Source organism: Tenrec ecaudatus, chromosome 12 (assembly GCF_050624435.1).
Source record: "Tenrec ecaudatus isolate mTenEca1 chromosome 12, mTenEca1.hap1, whole genome shotgun sequence".
NCBI lineage: Eukaryota > Metazoa > Chordata > Mammalia > Afrosoricida > Tenrecidae > Tenrec > Tenrec ecaudatus.
The window spans coordinates 47143653-47167736 of record NC_134541.1 but is presented as its reverse complement, the minus strand read 5'-3'; the positions used below and the strand labels follow the sequence as shown (position 1 = coordinate 47167736).

Sequence of the window (24084 nt, the reverse complement as noted above, 5' to 3'; positions counted from 1 at the left end):
TTATGGGGGAAAGTTCTGAAATGTTTTGTAATAAAGAAGTAGTAAATATGTACAAAGACATGGCTACATTCATGTGCTGTTTGGTACATAATGGAAAAGAGAGATAACCATTTAAACATTCAATGCAGTGGAAAAGTTAAATAGATCTGGCATATTCACACACCGTAACATTCTGCATCCATTGGAAATGATGTATAAAATAATTTTATAAGGGAGAGAAATTGCCCATAATATTACATTAACTGATATTTTTCTATAAATGTATATTGGTGCTATTTTCCTTCTTTCCCTCTCTTTTTTTTAATTTGTCATAAAAGGAGAGTCTTTTCAGAACAACTGTCTAATATGTTTCTTCAACACAAAACTCTTTGAGTTTCAAACTTTTGATCATATAGTATCAACAGAATCCATTTGGCCACCAATCACAAATCTACCTTTTATTTTACCTTATATTGTTCTCTGCTTGCTATTGGCTTGTCATGAGTGACCTAATTATCTAGCCTTTTTTCCCATAGAAATACTGTTTGTCTCTGATTAGCTTCTATTACCATTCATCAGTTATCGAGCGAGGCTTATAAATATGAAGGATCAGCCAGAGTGAGCATGAGAAACTACATTAACATTATTTTAGTGCATATAAATCATATATTAAATATATCTAGGGGTTAGAATACAAAGAAGTTATAAGAGTTTATTATTATGAAAGTAATGTATATATAACAGTTAAGTTAGATCCTTTGGATACCTTGAAAATAATTTATATTTACATAGAATTACCAAGATTTGGTCAAATCAACCTATTAATACTTTTTATTCATATGCTGTATATGAAAGTATAATTTAATGGCATAAAATAAATAAACAGTTTTCAAAAATGTCCACAGATAGCCTTCACTGCTTTGTTTACAGATGAAATCAGAAGGTAATTAAGATCCATGCCACTTTACAATGTTATGGCTAGATTAAGTAAGTGGAAATCTTCCAAAAGTTGAACAAAGAATTCCCAAAGGAATTCATTAAGGTTTCGTCAACAACGGTCTGAGTGTGAATTTTTGACTTATTGCTGTAGCAGGAAAAAAGAAAAGGGGGGAACTCCCTCTCTGTTCAATCAGATTTTTGGCTTCATCATTTCTCACAGCTGCTGTCAGCACTGCCCCGCAGGACCCCCACATTGTTGAATAGAGTGGTCTTTTCTCCGTTTTTAACTTACTTGATTTTTAATAACATTGGATCCTGTGATCCCTACTCCTCAGTAGACTTTTTTCTCTAGCCACGGGAAAATCACTGGTGTGCTGTACCTTAGTCAGAATCGAGTTGATGACCCCGAACAACATGTCCTACTCCTTGGTCTCTGACGGTAAAACTCTTCATCTTTCAGAGCTCCATCCTCGCTTAAATCATTGCCTACCTATTTTCAGACAATGCTCATATTCCATCTCCCGCCAGCACTTCTCTTCTGATTGATTGTTATTTTGGGATGAACTTGTTTGTCACTAAAGATTCCTCATCCATTTCAATTTTACTTTTCCTCTTTTTTTTTTAAGCCACTCAGACCACTATTTAAGTTTGAAGGATAAGAAACCTGGAGGATTTGTAAAATGAATTATACTGTATATATTTACACATCTATCTGAAGAAATGAAATCAACAATATCCTGTTAAATCCTCCATAAATGTGGTGCTCTCCCCCACCTCCATCCTTCCTCCCTCCTCAATATCCCGTCACTTCCATCGCCCTGTTCCTGCTCCTGTCCTCGCCTTCTTGCAGACATCAAAGTCTTGGTTTTGGTGTATAAAACCACACTTCCTTTTGTTTGTCTTTCCTTCTAATAATGGTGTGATTAAATATTAATCTTTGTAAGATTGACTTAGTTTGCTAATCTATTGTTCCCTACCTTTGTTCTCCATGTCTCACGGTGTTTAAGAGGGTTGTCATTGTTTTTTATGTTGATGTTAATACTCTATAATTTAATGTACCAGAGATTGTTTATTCATTCCTCCAAATGAGGCTTTAGGTTGTCTCTATGTTTTGATTATTATGGAAATCGCTGAAATAAACATAGGCATCAGTATGTCTATTCATGCATAGTCTTTATTTCTTCAGGGTAAACTCTGAAGAGAGATCACCATGTTGAATTCCATAGTGGTTGTATAGTCCTACAATCCCATGAGAAATGTAAAAATCATATTCCCCACATCCTCGCCAGCATTATTGCTTGTTTTTTATTGAGCTTTTCTAATAGTGTCTGTGTGAGCTGATAGCTTGTTTTCATTTATATTTCTCTTATTGATAATGATTGTGAACATTTCTTCATATGATTGCTGGCCATCTGGATGCCTTCTTTGACAAATTGTCTAGTCATGCTTTGTGCACTCCATTTTTTATTGGGCTATTTGTATTTTTCTTGATAAGATGTTGTAGATTTTATAGATTTTGGAGAGTAGCCATTTTCTGATGCTATTGCTTAATAATTTCTCCCAGTGGGTTTTTTGCTGACTACTCTGATGAAGTATTTTAATATGCATAACTGTCATATTTTAGTAGGTCCCAGTTCTTTATTTTGTCTTCTATAGTGTGAATATTGTTAATTATAAAAATTGGTTTAAAATAGTTCATAAGATATCCAGTTTTGAATGTTTACAGAGTTATTCTAGTAAAGACATTTTATTTAATAGATGAACAAAAGAAGATTGAGTGAGTGTCTCTGGAAGTGCCCAAACTATTGGTAGACACGATTTTTATTACGTTGGAGATCAATAAAGTTTAAGATCATTATCCCAGCTATAGGTCTACTACCAGTACATATGTGTTTACAGATGCAGTTTGATGAGAAATGGGAGCAAAAATCCCTGGTTTATATTAACCCTTATTTTTATAGTTCGTGTTCATACGGTAAATCAAGTGCTGTGGTTCAGGCTCAAGAGAAGAACGTATTAAAATACTTTACTAGAGAAAGAGGAAGCCCAGAATGGGAAAAGCCAGGAAAATGTAGCTATTTTTTTTAATCTCACAAGAGTTCAATATGCTTACCACAGAACCAGAAAGTACCTTTGTAAATCTCAGTTCTACAAAGCCAAGCGTAAGTGTTATTTCAAAAAAGAATTCACACCCTCATTGTAGATATAATGTTCAGTCTATGCATGTACTGTGGTGCTTAGGGAAGTTGAGATGTGTTTCCCAGTTTTTCTTACATTTAGGAAATACAAAGGCGGATATTTAGTAAACTGAAGAAGTGAAATTCAAAACACAGAAGATAAGAAGTAAAAGAAAAACCTGATGAAAGCACAGTGACGAGGGGGGCTATTAAAGCATTATTTATTCATACATTCACGAAGAAAATATGTTGTAACATAGTGCTTGCCATGTGCTAGTGATTGGCTAATCTCTGAAAAGTGAACCATAAACCATAGTGAGACCTAAACCTGCTCTTAGAGGCAGACTACCTGAGCCTGAAGGCATAACGTGCCACTTTGTGAGGATGGATTTATAGGGCTTTGGACAAACTATGTACCCTCTCTATGCTTTGAGTTCTCACTTATAAACTGAAATAACAAGAGGATGTGCCTTTTGGAATGTTGGGAGATTCCATGGGGTAACATGGGTAAGGGATGGCACATAGTAACCAGTATGTATCTATTCCTTAAGATACGGTTGGTCAGTCAACAGGCAATTCTAAGTCCTGGGCGACATAGATTGGATTCGAATTCTTACGGGCTCCGCGGGTCTCCTCACCTACTTTGCCCTATGGCGTCCAGGCTCCAGGCGGAGATGGAGGCAAGGAGTTTCTGCTTTGCTGAGTGAAAATTCCCCCACAGCTCTCAAACTTAAAAATGTCAGCCAGCATCCTAAGAACACCACTCCAGACTTTGAACATTTAAAGCCGCTCATCAATGAAGCTGCATAAAACTATACCTCAACTCCTTCCTGCCTCATTTAGCTGAACAAAATCGCATATGAAATATCTGACGGGGGGTACAACCAGCATGTGCTGAGGCTCTGTGTGGAGCACCAGGCTGGAGGATGCATTGCCTCTTTCATGTCCCAACAGCACACCTCGAAGATAAGTACAGAGAGGAGACAACGGCACAGCAAGGTTTTGGCTTTGCCTCTTAGAATTGGAGGTCAGAGGGTTTTCAAGCCAAGACCTTGAGCTATCAGCCCCCCCCCCCCCCCCCCCCCCGTAGTGGTGGTAGCCCCGAGGGCCGGCCGGGCTGCTTGCACTGCAGCCTGAACAAGCCCACGAACAGAAGGGAATTTAGAAAGGCATCCAGTCTGACTGGTTCCAAAGCGTAAGGATCTGCAAGTCTAGTAGAAGGTGTCTGTGAGAATTTTCTACTGGCAGGGCTTAGCAGGGGTTAATATTTCCCTTTCCATTGCCACATCGTTTTATTGTCCAGAAAGAATAAGCAGCAATGTGAATTGCATTGTTTCCCTGAGCAGAAGAGGTCATCGAGGCGCACGCTGGGGTATTTGCTTGTGAGCACCCACACACCGGCATTACACAGCTTGTGATGGAGTCCCACAACCTTCTGGGCTTCCAGGACCACCCAAAGAGGGTCAGGGCCACTCTGTTGCAGCTGGTCCTGCTGGGAAGCAGCAGTGCTCCATAACAGAACAAATTCTGGGCCAAGAAACTCCCTGTTTTGTCTGAGAGCTCTGTTTGTTTTCTGAACCTGAGGTCAGACAAAAAAAATCAATATATGGAATTTCAAAGTATCAGTTTGCATTTAAAACATCTGAAAATATATTTTAATATAAAGTACAATTTCATAATTCTAGTTTCACATCATTGGCCATAAAAGGAGGCTGGGTGTGACTGGGGGAAGTTTCACAAAGGGCAGACAGGCTGCAGGCAGGCTCAGAGCAGAAATAATTCGGAACACTGAGTAGTGCTGGGTGCTTTCTAATCCTTGGACTCTGATTTGTGCTCAGACTCTTCAGAGAGTCATGTGCTTTAGTTATGTCAGAAACAATTAGGAACAACTTGTTTCTCTTAAATTCATCAGGGATTTATTGCATGGGTCCTGAAAGTTTCCCTTTCAAGTGGCCATATATTTTTATATTCAAATCAGTGTTCCAGGATCACTCTCCTGGCACTTTAACTCCTTGGCTCCCTTGTCTCCAAGGACAGTTAACGATGTGGAGAGTGGAAGAAAAGGGCCCTTTTAAAAACCATCACACTGAAAGCAGTAGAAGATGACACCAAGGTCCTGGGCCTTCAGAGTGATCCGAGGCTGTGTTGGCATTGAGCTACAAGCCAACCTTATTTCCACACACCATCTCTTCCCTGAAGTAAGATTTTTACATGCACACACACATACACATATGTACCTACATTTTTTTCTATAATGGTGAAAGAAGACTCAGTTTTTGTTTAGCTTTTGTTTTTGTTTTAATCATTCAAAGCTTTGTCCTTGTCACTAACCAAAAGTAAAATTGATACCCCATCTCAAATCTAACCTGAGCATGCTATAGTTTACAGAGGGCTTGCTTCCCACCATTCAACAAATATTGAGTGACATTTTCATCAAACGAACCAAAAAGAAGAGGATAACGTATGCTCTGCTCTCACAGGACCAGAATGACACAGGAGATGAAATTTCTCAAGTTGCATTTCTAATAGGTTTTAAATTCTACTTTAGGAAATGCATACATAAACAGACTTTAAGACCACTTCAAAACCCTTGCCTATTTTCAAATCCAGATGTTTTTACAATTATTTTCACAGTTTGTCTTTTACGATCAGATTTCATGATATGAGCAGGCTACTGTACTCTTTTAAAATAATAGCTTGCTGAAAAATATAAAAGCACAATTACGAACTGTTTTCAAAGCTAGACTCTGCACATACCACAATTAACCTAATAGCTTGTGATGAAAGAATAATGTACCCGCTTCATCTTCTCTGAGCGTTCTGAGCCATTTCTCCTTAGAAGGACTCACAAAGAAAGCTTATTTCTCAGCCTTTCTCAGTCCTACATTGCTAAGATTGTCCGTCCTTTTACTCTCCATTCTCCTCTGAGTCATTGGTTTTCACTTCTCTAATTTAACTGGAAAAATAACTGAATTAATCTCATCTCCACATGTATCTACATCATGTCTGAATTAAAAATTGGTAATGTCAGCATGAATGACACAATCAGAATGATTGATAAGAGAGATCAAATTAATATTATCTTCAAAGAACATGTGTTTATTTTTATTAACACACAGGTCATGCTCATTAGGAATGACGTATATATCACATAAGTGACACAATTTAAATATACAACTTATTTTTCTGTATATTTTCATATTTAATCATAATGTTTTACTGGTGAATGCAAAACATGAGGCTGGTTATGTATTTATTAACTTATTAAATACCTCTTTACTTGGCATTAACTTTTTGCTAGATTTTCCATCAATGCAAATATTAAGGAGAAGGGGAAATTTAGAACTCAGTGTCCATCTCCAGTCACACAGGGAAGAGTAAACTGAAATCCACAGAGGAAGTAGAAGCCAGTGCTGTTGAAGCCTTCACAAAGGAAAGGTCATTTGACAAGGATGGGTATGTTGGACAGAGAGAGACCAGTTTCCAGATAGGAGAACATGTATCAGGGGAAAGAGTCGTGTGGGAAAAGCCTGGGCTAGATACATAATACCAGCAAGCTAGTAGCCTTTGGGGATACAAATAAAGAACGCAGGCCTGGAAGAACAGTTTGAAATGAGCCTGTGGAGGAACTTGGACATCACATGAAAATTCTACTGATTTATAATAGGCATAGGCGGTCTTTTCACTTTGGCCGAATAGTTATTTGAGAAGCATTTGTGAAATACATTATTAGGCAGAACTGAAAATTTTCTTGTGGCAACTTCAAATGTTTATATTTCTTGTTTTAAAATACTTAGGTGAGTTACAGATTCATGGTTTTTTACCATATGGGCTTCAATCCTAAATCTGCATGTCCTTATTTTTTAATAGTTTTATTGGCACCTAATCCACATATCATACAAATCAATAGTTCAATCGTATCAAAAAGAATTGTACAATCATTTCCACAATCTACTTTAGGATATTTTCTCTCTCTCTTTTTTCATGATGTTTTGTTGTTGTCTTTTTGTTTGTTTTTAATACATCCTTTTATTGGGGGCTCTTCCATGCTTATCCTTATTTTGTGGTGTCTCTCTATGTTGTGTTTGCTCCTTCTCATCCGTCATCTAATGACACTTAGAAGTTTTCTTTAAAGGCAGCTGATCTCACACACTGAGTAAATGATAAGGCAGACTTTATCTCCATAGCAGAAGGGAAACATACGAATGTACCTCAGGCATCCCTGCTTTGCTATTACTGACTTGGTCCTTCAAAGGCCCGCCATTACTCGTGGAATGCAAAGGTGTGCTCTTTCTTCCCTGGTCTGAGACCAGCATGTCAAACAACAAACCACTGGGGCTGTGGGACCGAATCAAAGCAATCTCCCTAGACTGCTCTCTACCATTTTACTTCCCACCGAGTTGTCCATTTCTGGAAAACATTTGCAAATTTAGAATAGCAGGTATGTTTGTGAAGAAGTTTACTCATCTCTTCTGCATAAGGGCTATAGATAGGCAAATTCAAAGCCATAGTATTACCTGGTCGAACATTAAATTAATTTTTAAATTAGTTTATTTTTTCAACAGTTTCACCATCATACAACTCACAGAATATACATGTCACTAGTTGAATCATATTCATGAGAGTTGTGCAATCTTTAATAGATTTCAATCAGTTCTAGATGTTTATGGGAAAACAAGGGTTGATCAAAAGCACTCTTATTTTAAAATGGTTCTTATCAATTAATGTTAATAAATACTTAATTGCTTGTTTGACTGAGGAGCCCTGGTGGGGCAGTGTGTACCCATGGGGTGCAGCTAGAGGCCATAGAAGTTGAAGGAATTTAGAGGCATCAGACTTCCCCAGTATATTCCAGGGAAAGTATTTCTTACCTTAGTAAGAAATGGGAGATGAATACATGAAAGTAATCAATATGGAACCTGGAGACAGAAGGCTGGCCAGGGAACAACCTACTGAATAGAGATCCAAGCAAGAAGTGTATCTTTTCCTCTTAATATAATTTAATAAAATCCCGTTTATTAGAATTCAGGTTATTTTTATTGAAGTAAAACTTACTTTAAGATATATTAGACCAAAAAATAAACAAATACATTAAAAAGCAAACTGAATCCACGCTTCAAAGAGAATGTCACATGACATATTTTAGGTTATTAATTGAGAAACTAGAGGATTGCTGGTGTTGTAGCAGTTGGGTTTTGGGCTGCTAACCCAACAGTCAGCAGTTCGAAACTATCAACTGCTCAAAAGAAGCTGAGACTTTCTCCTCCCACTCCCATGATGATGTACAGCCTTGGAAAGTCACAGGGGCAATTCTAAGCTGTCCTACAGGGTCCCTGTGAGTCAGAAGTGACTCGATGGCACTGAGGTTTTTGGGTGGTTTTTCTTTCCTACATTTTTGTTTGTTTGTTTGTTTGTTTAGAAGCAAAAGTAACAGTTTACAAGCCAAGGCCCACTTCCAGCATCTAGGTTTTAAAAAGCCAATGTGCATCTCCTCATATAGCTCGGGTCCATATAAAAGACTACTTCTTTTTCCTTCCTAAGAAAATACTACTACACTTGCATGCCAAACATTTACATCACAGGTAACAAAGTGATGCCCAGAGTCACAAGGCTTGTCCAGGAACTCCATCCTTATGAGTAAAGGGCTTCCTGGAAAAAGAGTGAGGCGGCTGCTACAGTCCCCAAATCAGGTGCTTTCAGTTACACAGTTTTTTATTTATCATAAAATACGTTTAAAGTATTTTCAGAAAAGCTCTTCTTGCCAAGGTTGCATTAACCCTTTAACTTAATGCAACTTCACACCTATCCAGTACTCAGGGTATGTGAAATACTGCTTACTCTTCGGGGCAACATTCAAGCAGTCATTCCAACCCACATTCAGTACTATTTACACTTATATAAGTGTGTATCACAACACTGAAAGGCTCACCCTTTAACCTAGCCTCCCCCCGAAAAAAATAAAGAAAAGAAAAGCCAAATGTATAATAATAGTGTAAGATTATATTGCTACTATAATAATAAATCTATAGCATTATAGATTCATTGATGTTTGCTTGGATGATTTTATGCCCAGGTCAATTTAATAAATTTGAATAAGTCATCCACTAAATTATGAATCACTAGGAAGACCTACTCACCCAGAAATCGCACTGTTGTTTCAATGGCAAGTTTTAAAAATCATTATCTATAGCACTGAGAAGATTAAATTACCTGTTTTTTTAATTTCAGCAAGCAATGGAGTGTGTCTACCTGCTAGGTCTTCTGCCAACAACAGACAACAGGCTGAGAGGAGTGCACTTTGGGTGCCATCAATTAAGGAAGATAGTTCATTAATCTTCACTGTCAGCACCTGAGTTCTGCTCTGATGGTTCATACAGAATGCAGGTGGTCGTGTATATTTCAAACCAAGTCATATACAACTAAATTCGCCTTGTGAAAGGATAACTTAAGCTTTTTCTGGGTAACAATCATCCGTTGAAAAATGGCAGGTAATACAGAATGGCTATTAAAGGTCCAGTTCGTATATATACAAATAAAACATGTTTAGGCAAATCTTTCTGATCAATGAATGATGGAAGTCAAGTTCTCTCTGTAATATACTCCTGTAAGTCTTGTTGGGGTGCCATTAAAAACAAGAAAGAAAGATAGTTTCCAGCAGAGCTTCCCGTGTAAGCAATTTAGGAGAGAGACAGAGGTAAACCACTTCTGAAAAATCACCCACTGAAAATCTTATGACTAGCAGTAGACCATTGTCTATTATATCACTACAAGGCGAGACTTCAGGTTGAAAGACAGTCCGCATATGACGAGGAAAGACCTGCCTCTTCAAACCAGATCAGACCTTAGTGACATTGATGGGACAAAGCTTTGGGGACTTTCATTTCCTGATGCATCATGACTCAAAAATGAGAAGAAACCACTGCGAACACTGATCAACAGCAATGTGGGACACATGAAGTGTGAATCTAAGAAAACTAGAAGCCATTGAACAAAGAAATGGGATTCATAAAGATCAATGTACGAGGGATTAGTGAGTGTAGATGGACGGCATGGCCCCTTTGAGTCAGAAAATTATACAGTTTACTAACCCTGTGACAATAAATCCATGAGGTACAGTTGTTACATTCATCATAAAAAAAGAAGATTTCAAGACATTTCCTGATGTGTCAGACAATCCGTATTCGAATACCGGCTATACATTTACAAGGAAGGCTATTTAACATGATCAGTGTATGATTCAAGTGTATGCTGTAACCACTAGAGCCCGAGATGAAGACAGTGTGGCATTTTACCAGTATCGACAGTCTGAAATGCATCAAGCATGCCATCAAGACACATTGACAATGACTGTGGCTGTAATCATAAAGCTGGATGCAAACAGTAAGCATCTGTAGTGGGAAAAGCGGGCCTGGGATCGAAATTAAGCTGGAAATCACATTGTAGAATTTTGTAAGACCAAAGGCTTCTTTATTGCCAATACCTTTTTAAAAACAACATATGTGTGGACTTGCCAGATGGAATACAAAAGAATCAAATCAAACTACATCTGTGGAAAGAGATGACAGAGAAGCTCAGTATCATCCATCAGAAGAAGGCTAGCGGCCAACTGTAGAATAAACACCAGTTGCTCATATAGAAATTCAAGTTGAAGCTGAATAAATTAAACTAAGTCTACAGGATCCAAAATACATGCAGAGTAAATGCCACCTGCAATTAGAGAACATCTCAAGAACAGATTTGATGTGTTGAATATTAACAACAAAAGACAAGAAGAGTTGTGGTTTAACAACAAGGACATCAAGCACAAAGAAAACAAGAGCTGCTGTCCTCTGTCAGCGCCGTATTGGGAGGGCGGCTGACCTGCAGCCAGGGAGCCCATCCTCTGCCTTCTGTAGCTTTCCTTCCTCCTTAGCCTTACAACCTTGCTAACCAATGAGGGTACTAGTTCCCCAATGGCCTGGCTTACCTGATTCAAGAACGCGGGGAGAAGACAGCACAGAAATGCGGAGGTGCCTCATAGAGGTTAATGGGGAGCCGAGGAAAGCTAAGGACGACCAGATGTGGGGAAGGAGAACTATAAATTCCTTATGTCATGGTGCTACATCTCCACTGCAGGAAAACTGAACAACAGGGTACTGGAACCTGGCCTGTTGATGGCATGATCAAGGACATAAATGGCAACAATTTGGAGTGCCAGTTCCAGGCTGCTCAAGCTGCTAGGAAATTGCTCTTCAGGAAAACAAAACAAAACAATACAGCACCTCAGAGACAACATAATCCCCCCGGCAGGTTTTATTCCAAAATTTGGGTCCTTGAGCAGAACTGATGGCTTGGGTGCTCGCTAAGGTTGCTTCTGGAACAGCAGAACAGACAAATGCTGGTCGAAGGAGGCATCTCTGCATTCTCAGGGCTTGGGTAACATCACAGGGATGGCTCCCCTTTCTGAGACTTGCTTATAAAATGTAGTACCGTTTCCCCCTGTTGGTTCTTGCAGTTCCCAGTGTGTGTTCTTCAGCATGTGGTTACTTGCTGAATCTTACATGGACACGTTTAAACCTCTGTCTAAGCAAAAACCCTGCACCCATGGAATGTTATGTGCTGTTGAGCACACTCTCCTGCACCGTTTTGGCCGATACCTCCCTTTTCCTGTGTCACCGCTGCTCCGAATGAACGGCCTGAAAGGGCTGTGAAGTGGGACTTGTGCCACAACTTGTGAAGCTTCTGGGAGAGACTAAACGTCCCGTATGACTTCCCCACTAAAGCCACAGGGAACATTGTCACTGGGACAGAACAGACTCGGGCTGTAAGAGAAACAAAAGTACTTGCTGTGCTCCCCAACCTGCCAACGAACCCCAAAACTAATATTCAGAAGTAAGCTACCTGGACAATGTCAAACACCACAACAGGTCGTTAGGACCAGTGTAAGACAGGGAAAAAATATGTTATCAAGGGTTCATGAGGGAGGGGTAGGGGAATAAGGAGCTGATATCAAGGGTTCAAGTAGAAAGCAAATGTTTTGAGAATGATGACACAACAAATGTACAAATGTGCTGGACACAATTGATGGATGGATGGATTGTGATAAGAGTTGTAGGAACTCCCAATAAAATAAAAAGAAAGAAAAAAACTTAAAGAGCAAGTCACTTTGAGGACTATGGTGAGCCTGACCCAAGGCATGGTATTTTTCAGTTTCCTAATATGCATGCAAAAGGGGGACAATGAAGAATGAAAATGGGAGCCTCTGATGCGTTGGAATTATGGTGTTAGCAACGAATATTGAAAAGCACTGAGACAGTTATTGTGCCAACCTAGTCGATAAATACGTGTGGGGTTAATTGAAGGACGGAGAGCTAAATGGCTCAGTGAGCCTCACCTTTCTAGTTCTCGGGTCTCTTGCTCTCTGATGGTTGGACCAGGGTGCAGCTGCCTTATCCAGTTGCCTGCTTCAGCTGGCAAGGCTCACTTCTTGCAAGACATCCCCGAGGAGAAGCCACATGGACCTACCCTATGCAGCCCTGGGTGCTGGAGCAGCCGTGTGGAGACCCCTTTCAGCACTGAGATGCCTACACATTCACTGATTCAGCTTTCCTCCTTCAGTCGGCATCATAGTGTGTGTTTTGTGAGATGGAGGAGGACTTTGTAGATCGGTGGGGGATATATGGGCTAATGTTGGATTTATGGGCTTGGACAGCACTGGGTTGGGATAATTTCTTAAAGAACACTTACCCTTTATATAAAACTCTCTCTTATATACATATGATTTTCTGTGGATTTGTTTCTCTAATGTACCCAGACTAACACAAGTACCATAGACTGCCAGAAGAACAAACATAACTTGGACAAAGTACATTCAGAAAACACCTTCGAAGCAAGGATTGCAAAACATTATCTCACATACTTTGAACATAGTTTTGGGGGACCAGCTACTGGAACAAGACATCTCAAGAAGAGAAAGACCTTCAGTAAGCTAGATTTACACATGGGTGTAATAATGAGCTCAAATACAGTAAGGACTATGAGTTTGGCACAAGACCTGGTAGCATTTTATTTAGTTCAACATAGGTTTAACTGTGAGTGGAACCAACTCAATGACACATAACGATGTTTTCAATGACCATTTTAGCACAATAGTATTAAGAGGCAAAACTGGACTCGCCTTTGTGGAGCACACCTAAAGAACTGGTGCAATTATGTCACTAAAAAAAGACATTCTAGTAAACTTTTTCGTATCTATTTTATTTTTAGTGTTCAAAAAACCAATGACTATTTTAAGTGAGGGGAATTTTATACAAGGGATTTGCTTCATGAATAGGAGCAAAGAAGAAAAGCCAAACAAGAAATCATGGGAAAATGTAGGAATTATCAAATGGTACAGAGACGAGAGCAGGTCGCCGGAGCCCACATCCCACGGTTACATGGGGAAGGTGTGACTAAGGCAGGCTCCGCTGGCAGGAGAGTAATAAATTACAGAGAAGAGACATACCCTGGCCACTTCATTCTTACTTTCTCTCAGTGTTTTCAGACATGGGAGATGGGCAATGAGCTTGCAGGGATTTGATCCCTGTGGTGCAGGGTACAGCAAGGGAAGGGAATGAGATGGATCCACCTCAAACAGGCCCAGGCCCACTACAGCGGCTGTCCACTATCGGTGCCTAGATGGGCAAAGTTCTAGCTGGAGGTCGGGGTCAGTGTATCTCCCTGACCTACTTGCACGCAGGGCTGGCATTCTATCTCAGGCCGTCCTTCTATGGCTTTGCTGCACACTACAACTACTTGGGCATCTCTTCAGGAACCTGATGCTCATATTAAAGATCAATTAAACCAGAATCTGGGGAGAAGAGCTCGGGTATCAGGTATGTCTCCTATACCCTCAGTTAAAGCCAATAAGCAGACATAATAGAAAATCACTGTTCTGGTTTAATAGCTTTGATGATGTCCCATCCTCCATGGCTTTAGCTCTCACTGGATTCTAGTAACAAAGTCTTCCCTTGCCCATTCAGGCTTAGGGTCGTAGTAACACCTTCTTCCTGTTGCTAGTGTCTGAGAGATTCAAAATCCCATGTGGCTTCCTTTAACTATATCCACACTTGTTTATGAAGTCCTTTAGTTAAGTTCTATTCATTTGAACAACCTGGGCTAGATTATATTGTGTCCCAGAACCCTTTGTAACATAGAAAATAAAAAGAGTGAACTAGGACTAATATGCATAAAATAAATATACAACCAATTCAAACCAACAGTAGCAGAGAGAGAGAGAGAGATGGAGAGAGATGGACAGACTTTAGTTCAAAAGAGAAGCCTGGGCTATGTACTTAAAAATATGCATACTACACATATTTATAAATAATATAGATTTTACATACATATTTATACATATAATATGCACATATATAATTTTTATGTAGCCAAGTTCAGGCACTTTCAGGCTGTAAATTCCATTTGCTGGACGTAGCCACTGTGTAGGCGTAGGCTGTGTGGGCACAACCTGGGAAACAGCATCTCAGCAGAAGCCCACCTGGGTTTTAAGTCCTCTCTCATGTGAAACTATTGCTTCCTTACAGCTTTGTCTTCCTGCTTTGAGAAGACATGCTGAAAGCCATCAACCAGGCAGTGAGAACTAGGTGAAATAACTTCAAGTCACTTAAAGCCAGCAGAGAGACATCATCCCCTATCACAGAACACTGAACTCGAGCAGAGAGATACCCCTGGCCTTAGAAAGAGTTCTCGCTTTGACCATAAATCAGCTCCTTTGCTTTTGGTCAATCCTCCAATCTGGGAGACATTGGACAAGTCATGTCTCCTGCTTACAAAATGCTGGAGAAAGTAACCTTGCATAACCTTTTCTTGGTTTAACATTCAATTGAATTTTTTCCTCTTTTAGTACTTCAGAAAACTTGCAAATGGTTATTGTCTTAAACTTCAGATCATCATTAGAAATCCATAGTGGATCATTCCCATAGATACTATTTAGAGAACTAGCAAATAATGACATTTCAAAATATGAATTATAGAAATAGATGCCATTGTCATTTTTCAAAGGGAATCTTGCGTGGAAGAAAAATAGTTGTCTATAAAAATGTCTCATCAGCAGAAATAAAGTTATGTATTAAGAAAAGTAAAGTCCTCTGAAAATGATCACTTTAATGGATTAATGGTTAACCTAAATGAAAAAAAAATCAACTCATTAAATATTTAGGGTACTTCATCTTTGGAATACTTAAAAAAATGGATATTTCAGATGTCACCTGAGGGTAGGCACCTGGTGATAATAGTAACTCCAGAAATGACAACTCACATTTACTGAGCCCGTGGCTGTTCCTTCATCTGCAGCAGTAAAAACTGACTACCTTGAGTGGTAGCAATTATGATTTATGCTGATGATAATAGAATTACAATAGTGCATTTATTGTTTGTCAGACCGAAGGCCTTCCATGTTTTCCATGTACATCAAGTCAATTCCAGTACATATGGATCTATAGAGCAGAGCAGAACTTCCTGAAGGATTTCCAAACTGGAATCAACAAAACCAGATTGACACATCTTTCTGTTCTCGACATGGTGGGTGGGTTGGAACAGTTAGTCTATCAGTCAGCGGCCAAATTCTTAACCATTGTGCCTTCATGGCTCTGTCTAATACTACAGAGAATAATTAATTGCTAGTTATTGATAATTTCATTGACCTTACATGAATATTCATTTAACAAATTTAAATTTATAACTGCTTCCTTTCCTCTATATAAAAACGTTTACTTAACTTATTAAATACAACAACCCTTTGTGGTGTGTTATACTATTGTTGCCATTTTACAGTAAATAAACCAAAGCTCAGATACGCTTCAAAGTAAGTCTAAGCTGACACTACTCTTAAGTGGAATAATTCTATTTCAACCCATCTGTCTCCAAAGTATTGGAGTGTAATCTTCCTGTTCAAGAAATTCCATAAACCCCCTACTCTTAAGGACTTCACATTGAAAAGCATGCACAATAACAAGGTGAAATCGATAGAACACCATGTACTCTAGATAGTTATAATGTAAAATCCTATCATTTGGATGTTAAGGGGAATTTACTGGATTGCTCAGATCCCCTCTAACTATAATATTCCAAGATCCTAAGGATCACCTTGTACTAAAAAATTCTTAAAATGTTGTCTGGACTCAGTTTTGAAGCCCTGGCTGTGGGCCAGTCTATTTCTCTTCTTGAGCAGCTTGTTAAAGCTACTTTCTAGTCACCCCCCACCACCTTCATCGAGTTCTCAAGAGCCTGGACCACTGCTCACTCATGGTAATGTAATTATCCTAGAATTGAGTAACCAACAATTAAGGGCAGCACCGAAGTCCCTGGACCTACAAAAGTATTTACAAAATTTAGTCCTCGGAAAGTCTGCAAAGCCCATCGAATCCAGCCTTGCTTGCTAAATAAATAACCCCCTCCAAGAATTCTAGCTGGTTGTCGCCTTGCCCCAGGATGCAACCACCTGGGTGGCTCTGTGTCACACTAGGCTATCTCCCTGCCTCTGAAACTGTGAGTATAATAAATCCAGTTTTGTCACGCCATCCCTGAGTCCTCTTTCCTGCATCACACCTTACTTCAACCACCTCACAAATATGTTAGATCATAACCATGTACCATCGTCTCAGGGACATAATAGAGAACCAGATTTCTTTTTTTGCTACCAAGTCCCTTGGGAAATCTTAAGAGTTTGCTATTCAGGAAAGTGGTCAGAGAAATAATAATACAATATTGTGCTGGCCCAGGGCATAGCAGCTAACTGCCACTTTATATTCCTCTTGTTGAAAACTTTGCTCAAAATGCCACTTTGGGTTAAGTCACATTTCCAGCTCTACTCTTTGGACAGCTGTATGACTTTACTGCATGTGCCAAATCTCTAAGTAACAGGTACAATCAATAAATATATATCATTTGACTCTTTCTAGCAAATATTCTCTAAGTGGAGACTTTATATAAAACATATTCCTATTAACTAGAGTATTCCATAGAAGTACTGTTAGAAAAAAGTACTATTAGTTATTAATATTTAATCTTATTAATATAATATGAAAATCCCTTTACATTTTCTATCTCTTCCATCTAGTCTTCATTTTATATATTGGCTATTGACTTTGTGGCTTCTACTTAGGAGTGTTTTCAAAGTAAGACTAGTTATAACTGCTATTACATCTGAATATATATGTTCTAAAGTCGGGTAGAATGATCATACCTCAGTAGAAATTCAGCTATAGAAATGTCCTTGATAAATTTTCTAAAAAAAGCATACACATTGGGAATTATTGGACACAAATGTTAGATTGCTTTAAATGGAACACATAAGGAATCTGAAGAACATCTCCCTATGGAACCAAAGAAAACCAAACACACTGCCACCAAATTAATTCTGACTGATACCAACCCAAAAGAATAGAACGGACCAGAGGTTTTTCAAGACTGAAAATCATTCCAGCAGCTGACTGCCTGTATAAACCAGTACAATTTCTATGAAAACTAATAAGAGTCTTCACCCTGTTCAGATCTATCATATGAGGAGTGTCAAGTCATGTGGAGCCTGTGAATGCAGGAAGGATTTCTGTATGAAGAGCAGGTGATATGGAAGTGAACATTGCTGGTCAGAGGAATGCATTGCAGGATGGACTCAGGAATTATACCACATTGTGTGGAGGACCTTGGAAGAGTCCTGGACTTGATGAACAAAACTACAGTGCAGGGACGGAGTCATAGATCACTCAGGAATATATTAGCACAAACAAAAGAGAGGCTCAGTGAAGAAATCTGGGTCTATGAAGTGGTGAAACTTGGAGAATACCTTCTAGAAAGGTAAATCTATCTGTGCTTTCTTCATGGGACACTGAAGGGGTAAGTCTCTGAAATTAATAGTTTTCTGATGTAATTTGCTTTATAAAGAGGAATAACCTAGTTATATAATGTATATGAGGAAAATGAAATAATGCAACAATGTAAAAGTATTCTATAGTGAAGATGTTGTAATCAAGTAACATAAGGATTGTGATGATGGTAATTGCAACGATCTCATACCAACTGTCTCCATTTCATCCCCTACGGCCTCCTTTTACATAGGTCTCACCGAGACTCTTGCTAAAAACTTAGACTCTTAGGCCCCAGCACACACCAGCTAACTCTGTCTATATTTTCACAAGATGTCTCTATTGTGCATGTCTACATTAAAGGTTGAAGGACATTGTTCTGGTCAACTCAGAAATCCAACCTGAGAATAGTCTGGCGATCCCAATCGCCATTAGCCAGGGATCCTCTACTTCTTCCTACTTTCATTTAGCATCAGAATAGGACAAAAAACAACCAACTGCCTGATGTTTACTGCAGGTGCAAATTCAATAAGCCATGTGTTACATATTTTGAATTCTCATGAAATGCGCCCCTCTTCCCACTCTTTTTTGAATGCTGACCCCTGTTCTACTAAACCTTGATCAAGTCAAGCACAGTCATAACTAACAATGTCTAGACTTTCTGCCAAATTTTACCAAGTGAAATCAGATTATTAAGCTCTATTGAATCTTGTGAATATTTATTTTAATTAAATTCTATTTAACTGTCACCAAACAACAGTACTTGGGGAAAATCCAAATTAAATTTGATCAAAGACAACATGATTAGGTTTCCGGATTTTTGAATTAAGAAAGGACAGAAGATCTAGGGAAAGAGAGAAAAGAAGAATCCTTAGGAAACTGTGTTAAATGCAATAAAACAAAGCTTTGTAACGTGTAATAGGATCTGTCTATTTTGACATCTTTCTTAAAAAGCAGGTTTCATTGAGAGGCTTAGAAATGTCGTTTTATAACTTTAAAGAAGCTCTGAACAAGTTAAGTGCTCAGCCATACTATACTTTTATTTATTTAACTATTGTCTGTAAATATCACTTAATATTTTAGATGACCGCAACTTATCTAGTAAATGGACTATACAAGACATACCATAAAAGATAACATCTTTTTAAAATACTTTCATCTTCTTAATGAGAATTTAGTTCCTTTTCAAGCTATCATGGATAAATCAAAGCTATTAAGAGATACAAAGACGTTAACAGAGCAGTCTTACACTAAGCCATTGTATGCCAGTCAAATCAAGAGATAAGAAGAGAGCACCGCTTTGTTCTAACATTTATTCTAACATTAGATAGTCATACTCTCGTGGCATGTATATTGCTGTGATGCTGGAAGCATGCCACTGGTATTTCAGTACCAGCAGGGTCACCCACGGTGGACAGGTTTCATCAGTGCTGCTAGACTGAGGAAGACGAGGGGGAAGGATTTGGCTAATCTACAACATGTAGTATAGAGATGACACAATCTTACTTGCTGAAAGTAAATGGTACTGGAAGCACTAGTTGATGGAGAGTAAAACTATAGCCTTATACATTACCCCTCAATATTAATGTATGTGTGTGTGTGTGTGTGTGTGTTCTGACTGATACCAACCAAAAAGAATAGAACTGACCAGAGGTTTTCAAGACTTCAAATCATTCCAGTAGCTGACTTCCAGTGCAAACCAGTACAATTTCTAATGAAAACTCTTAAGAATCTTCACCCTGTTTAACTCTATCAGATCAGGAGTGACAAGTCACGCGGAGCCTGTGAATGCAGGAAGGATTTCTGTATGGAAAGCAGGCGATATGGAAGTGAACATTGCTGGTCAGGGGAATGCATTGCAGGATGGAATCAGGAAGGATACCAGACTGTGTGGAGGACCTTGGAAGAGTCCTGGATTTGCTGAACAAAACTACAGTCCAAGGACAAAGAGGCATAGATCACTCAGGAAAATATTAGCACAAACAAAAGAGAGGCTCAGTGAAGAAACCTGGGTCTATGAAGTGGTAAAACTTGGAGAATACCTTCTCGAAAGATTAAACTATCTGTGCTCTCTTCATGCGACACTGAAGGGGGTAAGTCGCTGAAATAAATAGTTTTCTGATGTAATTTGCTTTATAATGAGGAACAACCTAGTTATATAATGCATATGAGGAAAATGAAATTATGCCAACCAGACCAATGAGTAACATAAATGGAGAAGAGACTGAATATGTCAAAGATTTCACTTTACTCGATGCTGTGATCTGTGCCATGGAAACAGCAGTCAAATGATACTAATTCAAATTAACTAATGGACCACAGCCTACACTATCATGATACCAAGAGGAATAGATGATAGCCAGCTACCATTACAAATGTTCTGGTCGGGTCATAATAGAGTGTCGTCAACAAAGAAAAAGCTTTTCTGTTTTTTTCAAATAAAAATGAAAATTAAAAACCCTGTAGAACAAAAAACTGAAAACCTAAAGAAGACCAGAGAGAAACGAATGGAACCTCTGAGACTGTGGCCCTTGGACGTCCTTCCTGTCCAGAAGTGAAGCCACTGCTAGGGAGCACCTTTCAGTCAAATGTACTCCTCCATATGCCAACTGTCTGAGACTAAAGAGCAGCATTCTTCCAAAGACAAAGTTTCGAAGGCAGGACGAGGAACCAGAACAACTGGAAATGAGAAAATCAGGAGAGATGTTACACTGAGGGAATCGCAAACAATGCCCCCACAACATGCGTATAAATTGTATGGAAAAAGAATATACACATTTTCCTTCAAACTGCAACTTTCTAAAGAGAGAGAAAATAAATCAGGTAGCATATTACATCAGCCAAATTTGCTGCCAAAAATCTCTTCCAAATGTTACAAAGGTAAATATGTCGCATTGAGAACTAAGCTGTGCCTGACTCAAGTCATAGGATTTTTAATCACCTGTGTGCACATGAGAGCTTGACATTGAATAAGGAAGACTGAAGGGGAATGCATTTTAATGTTGGCAAAGGACATTTAATATACGATGGACCAGAAGAATGGGCAGTGTGTGGTGGGAGTCGTTCACACAGAATGCTCCTTAGAAAAGAAGAGGGTGAGACATCATCTCAAGGACATTGGGCCTGTTTTTAGGAAGCAGCAGTCCCTGGAGAAAGACATCATGCTGGATAAAGTAGAGGAAGGCCTTCAATAAGATGGACTGACAAATGGCTTTAACAATGGGCTCACACATAGCCATGATTGTGGGAAAAGCACAGCACCAGGCAGTGTTTTGTTTTGGTGCATGTGAAATTACTATGAGTTGGAGAGAATCAACAGTACTTAACAACACTACAATGCCGTGCCTTATTCAAAAGACACAGTACCAAAAAAAAAAAATCTGACTTCATTTTCAACTAACTCATTTTATTTAAACATAGAAGGGTATGTAGTATGCAAATGGCAAAAACGTGCTTGCTGAAAGTGAGGAAGTACTTGCTAATGAAAATCAAGAATTGCAACCCTCTGTATGGATTGTAACTCAATGTAAAGAGTTTAAAAAATCCTCACAATTGGACCAACAACATCATGATAAACAAAGTAAAGCTTGAAGTTGGTAAGGATTTCCTCTTGCTTGGAGCCACAATTAATGCTCATGGAAATAATGGTCAAGAAATCAAAGGACACATTCCACTGGGTATGTCTGCTGCACAAGAACTCTTAAATGTTTGAAAGGCAAGGATGTCACTTGGAGGACTAAGGGGCCTCTGACCTGAGCCATGGGCTTTTCAATTGCCTTATACACATATAAAAATTGATCGTGGAATAAGAAAGACTGGAAAATAATCCATGCCTTTGAATTATGGTGCTGGTAAAGAATATTGAAAATACCACGGACTGCCAAAAGAACAAACGAACTTGGGAGAAATGCAGCTAGAATACTCCTTAGAGGCAAAGATGGCAAGACTTGTCCTCCTGTTCTTTGGGCATGCGCAGAGAGCTCAGTCCCCAGAAAAGGACGTTATGCTTGGTAGAGAGGCAATGAACAAGAAGAAAGCCTCAGCAAGCCTGACTGACCCAGTGGTTGCAGCAATGGACTCGGATAGAGAGATAAGAATAATTGATGATGGCCAGGGCCAGGCAATGCTTCGCTTTATTGTGTGTGCGGTCTCGCTGAGTGAGTACTGACTTCAAGGTTCATAACAACAACAAAACCATGGACAAAGTTCTGGATTATCAATACTCTTTTGTTTTTGAAAGTGTTGAGAATGGACGCAGCAAAGTACACATCAATCTAATGGTTTCTTTAAAGCAGGTGCTCCTCAAATGTTGTACAAATTTCAGTCCCCACCGAACCTGGATTTATCATCACGCTAAACACAAATGCTTCTTGTTGAGGGCCAGGTTTAGGCTTTTAGCATTAGCCTTTTTTTAGTGTAAAATATAATCTATTCAATCTAAAGTGTATCAGACATCACAAAAAATTAAAGCTAAACTACCTTCAAATAAAACTAAGCAGTCAAGCCAATCACATTTATTAAGATACCTGTGTGATAGGTAGGTATGCTGTGCCAACCTGGCCAATGAACACATGTGAGATTAATTGAAGGGCGGACAGATAAATAGCTCAGCTAGCCTCGCCTCTCTCTCTCTTGCTCATCGATCATTGGACCAGTGTGCGGCTGCCTTGCTTGTTCTGTGCCTCCATTTGCAAGCTACACTACCTGTGGGACACCTAACCCGTGGACTGTATCGCTGTAACTTGAGGTTCCTTCAAGACCTGCTTTGCCACGCTACTGAAATGTACATCTCCTGAGCTGGGGACTGTGGGACCCTGTCATCTGGCTGACTGTTGGTGACCTGACTTGCTGTTTGCTGCCTGTGGCCTGCTAGCCTGAATAGCTCTATGGAGGATTTCCCATTGGCGGTCAAGACTTGAAGGACTGCCAGTGTATTAACTGTCTCACAGAAGTGAGTTGCACTGAGCCATTTGTATTGCTTTATAGATTAATTAACTGTTATTAACTGTTAATTAATTCTTATGTTATGTAGCTATATAAATATCTATGAAATGATTAGTGTTCTGGTTTTGTTTCTCTAGAGAACCCTGTCTAACACAAGCGGATATATTAAGCACAGCATTAAAGTGCAAAGTTCTGTGAGATATCAATACAATACAACATTTGAAATGAAATCTCAAATTCTCTTCCCTTCTAAGAAGTATTCTGGTTGTACTTCTTCAAAAATAGATTAATTCAGTCTTATGGTAATCCATGGTATTTAGTATTCCTTGCCAATCAATCAGAGGCATTGATTCTTAATTGATTCTCCCTAGTTATCATCCTGCTTCTGTGTACTTATGAGCCTACTAAAAATACTACAGGTAGAGTCAGCCACACCTTAGTCTACAAAGCGGCATCTTTGTTTTATAACATCTTAAGGAGATCTGTTGCAGCACATTAGTCCCATCAGACTCAAAGGTTGATCTGCTGATTGTTGCTTCCATTAATGTTGATCATGAATCCATGTAAAGTGAAATAAATCACAACTTCAATGTTTTATTTGTTTGAATGATTTTGCTTATTGGCTCAGTTGTGAGGATTTTCGGTTCCCTGAGGTGTAAACCACATTGAATGCGATAATAGCGGATCTTCATCCATCTGTAAATGCTTCACGTCTTTCTCAGCAAGCAAAGTTGTGCCATCTGAATATTGCAAGCTATTAACGAATCTCTCTCCAATCCGAATAAGTAATAGGCTGCTATGGTAAGCATCAGGGAGTTCTGAACTCCTAATAACAATAGACCACAGGATAGGAATAGGAGCATTTGTACAGGGATGAAACTCAGAAGACAAGAGAGGTTTGCCCGTAAATAGAGCTCAGAAAGCAGGAATGGAAACAAAGAGTAATGGAAGTGCTAAACACAGTGAGGGAGTGGAAGGAGGGATGATACATGGTGGGAATATCAATCACTGTCACAAAAGAAACTGTGGATGAGCTCTTAAATAGAAAACCAATTTTCTCTTCAAACTCACACAAAAATCACAAAAACAAAACTTTCAAAAACCCACAATTGTGCCTTCAATGAAATGGAATAATTACAGTATCTTAAAACAGGATTGCTAAAATTGAGAACGACTGGAGTGGAGCCAGTGGGCTCTGAAGCGTA

General features: G+C 39.0%; 1 pseudogene; it reads left to right on the top strand.

Moving 5' to 3' along the window:
* Positions 1-10416: 10416 nt before the first annotated feature.
* LOC142422650 (importin subunit alpha-1-like) lies at positions 10417-13525 on the top strand (annotated as a pseudogene).
* The last annotated feature ends 10559 nt before the right edge of the window (positions 13526-24084 follow it).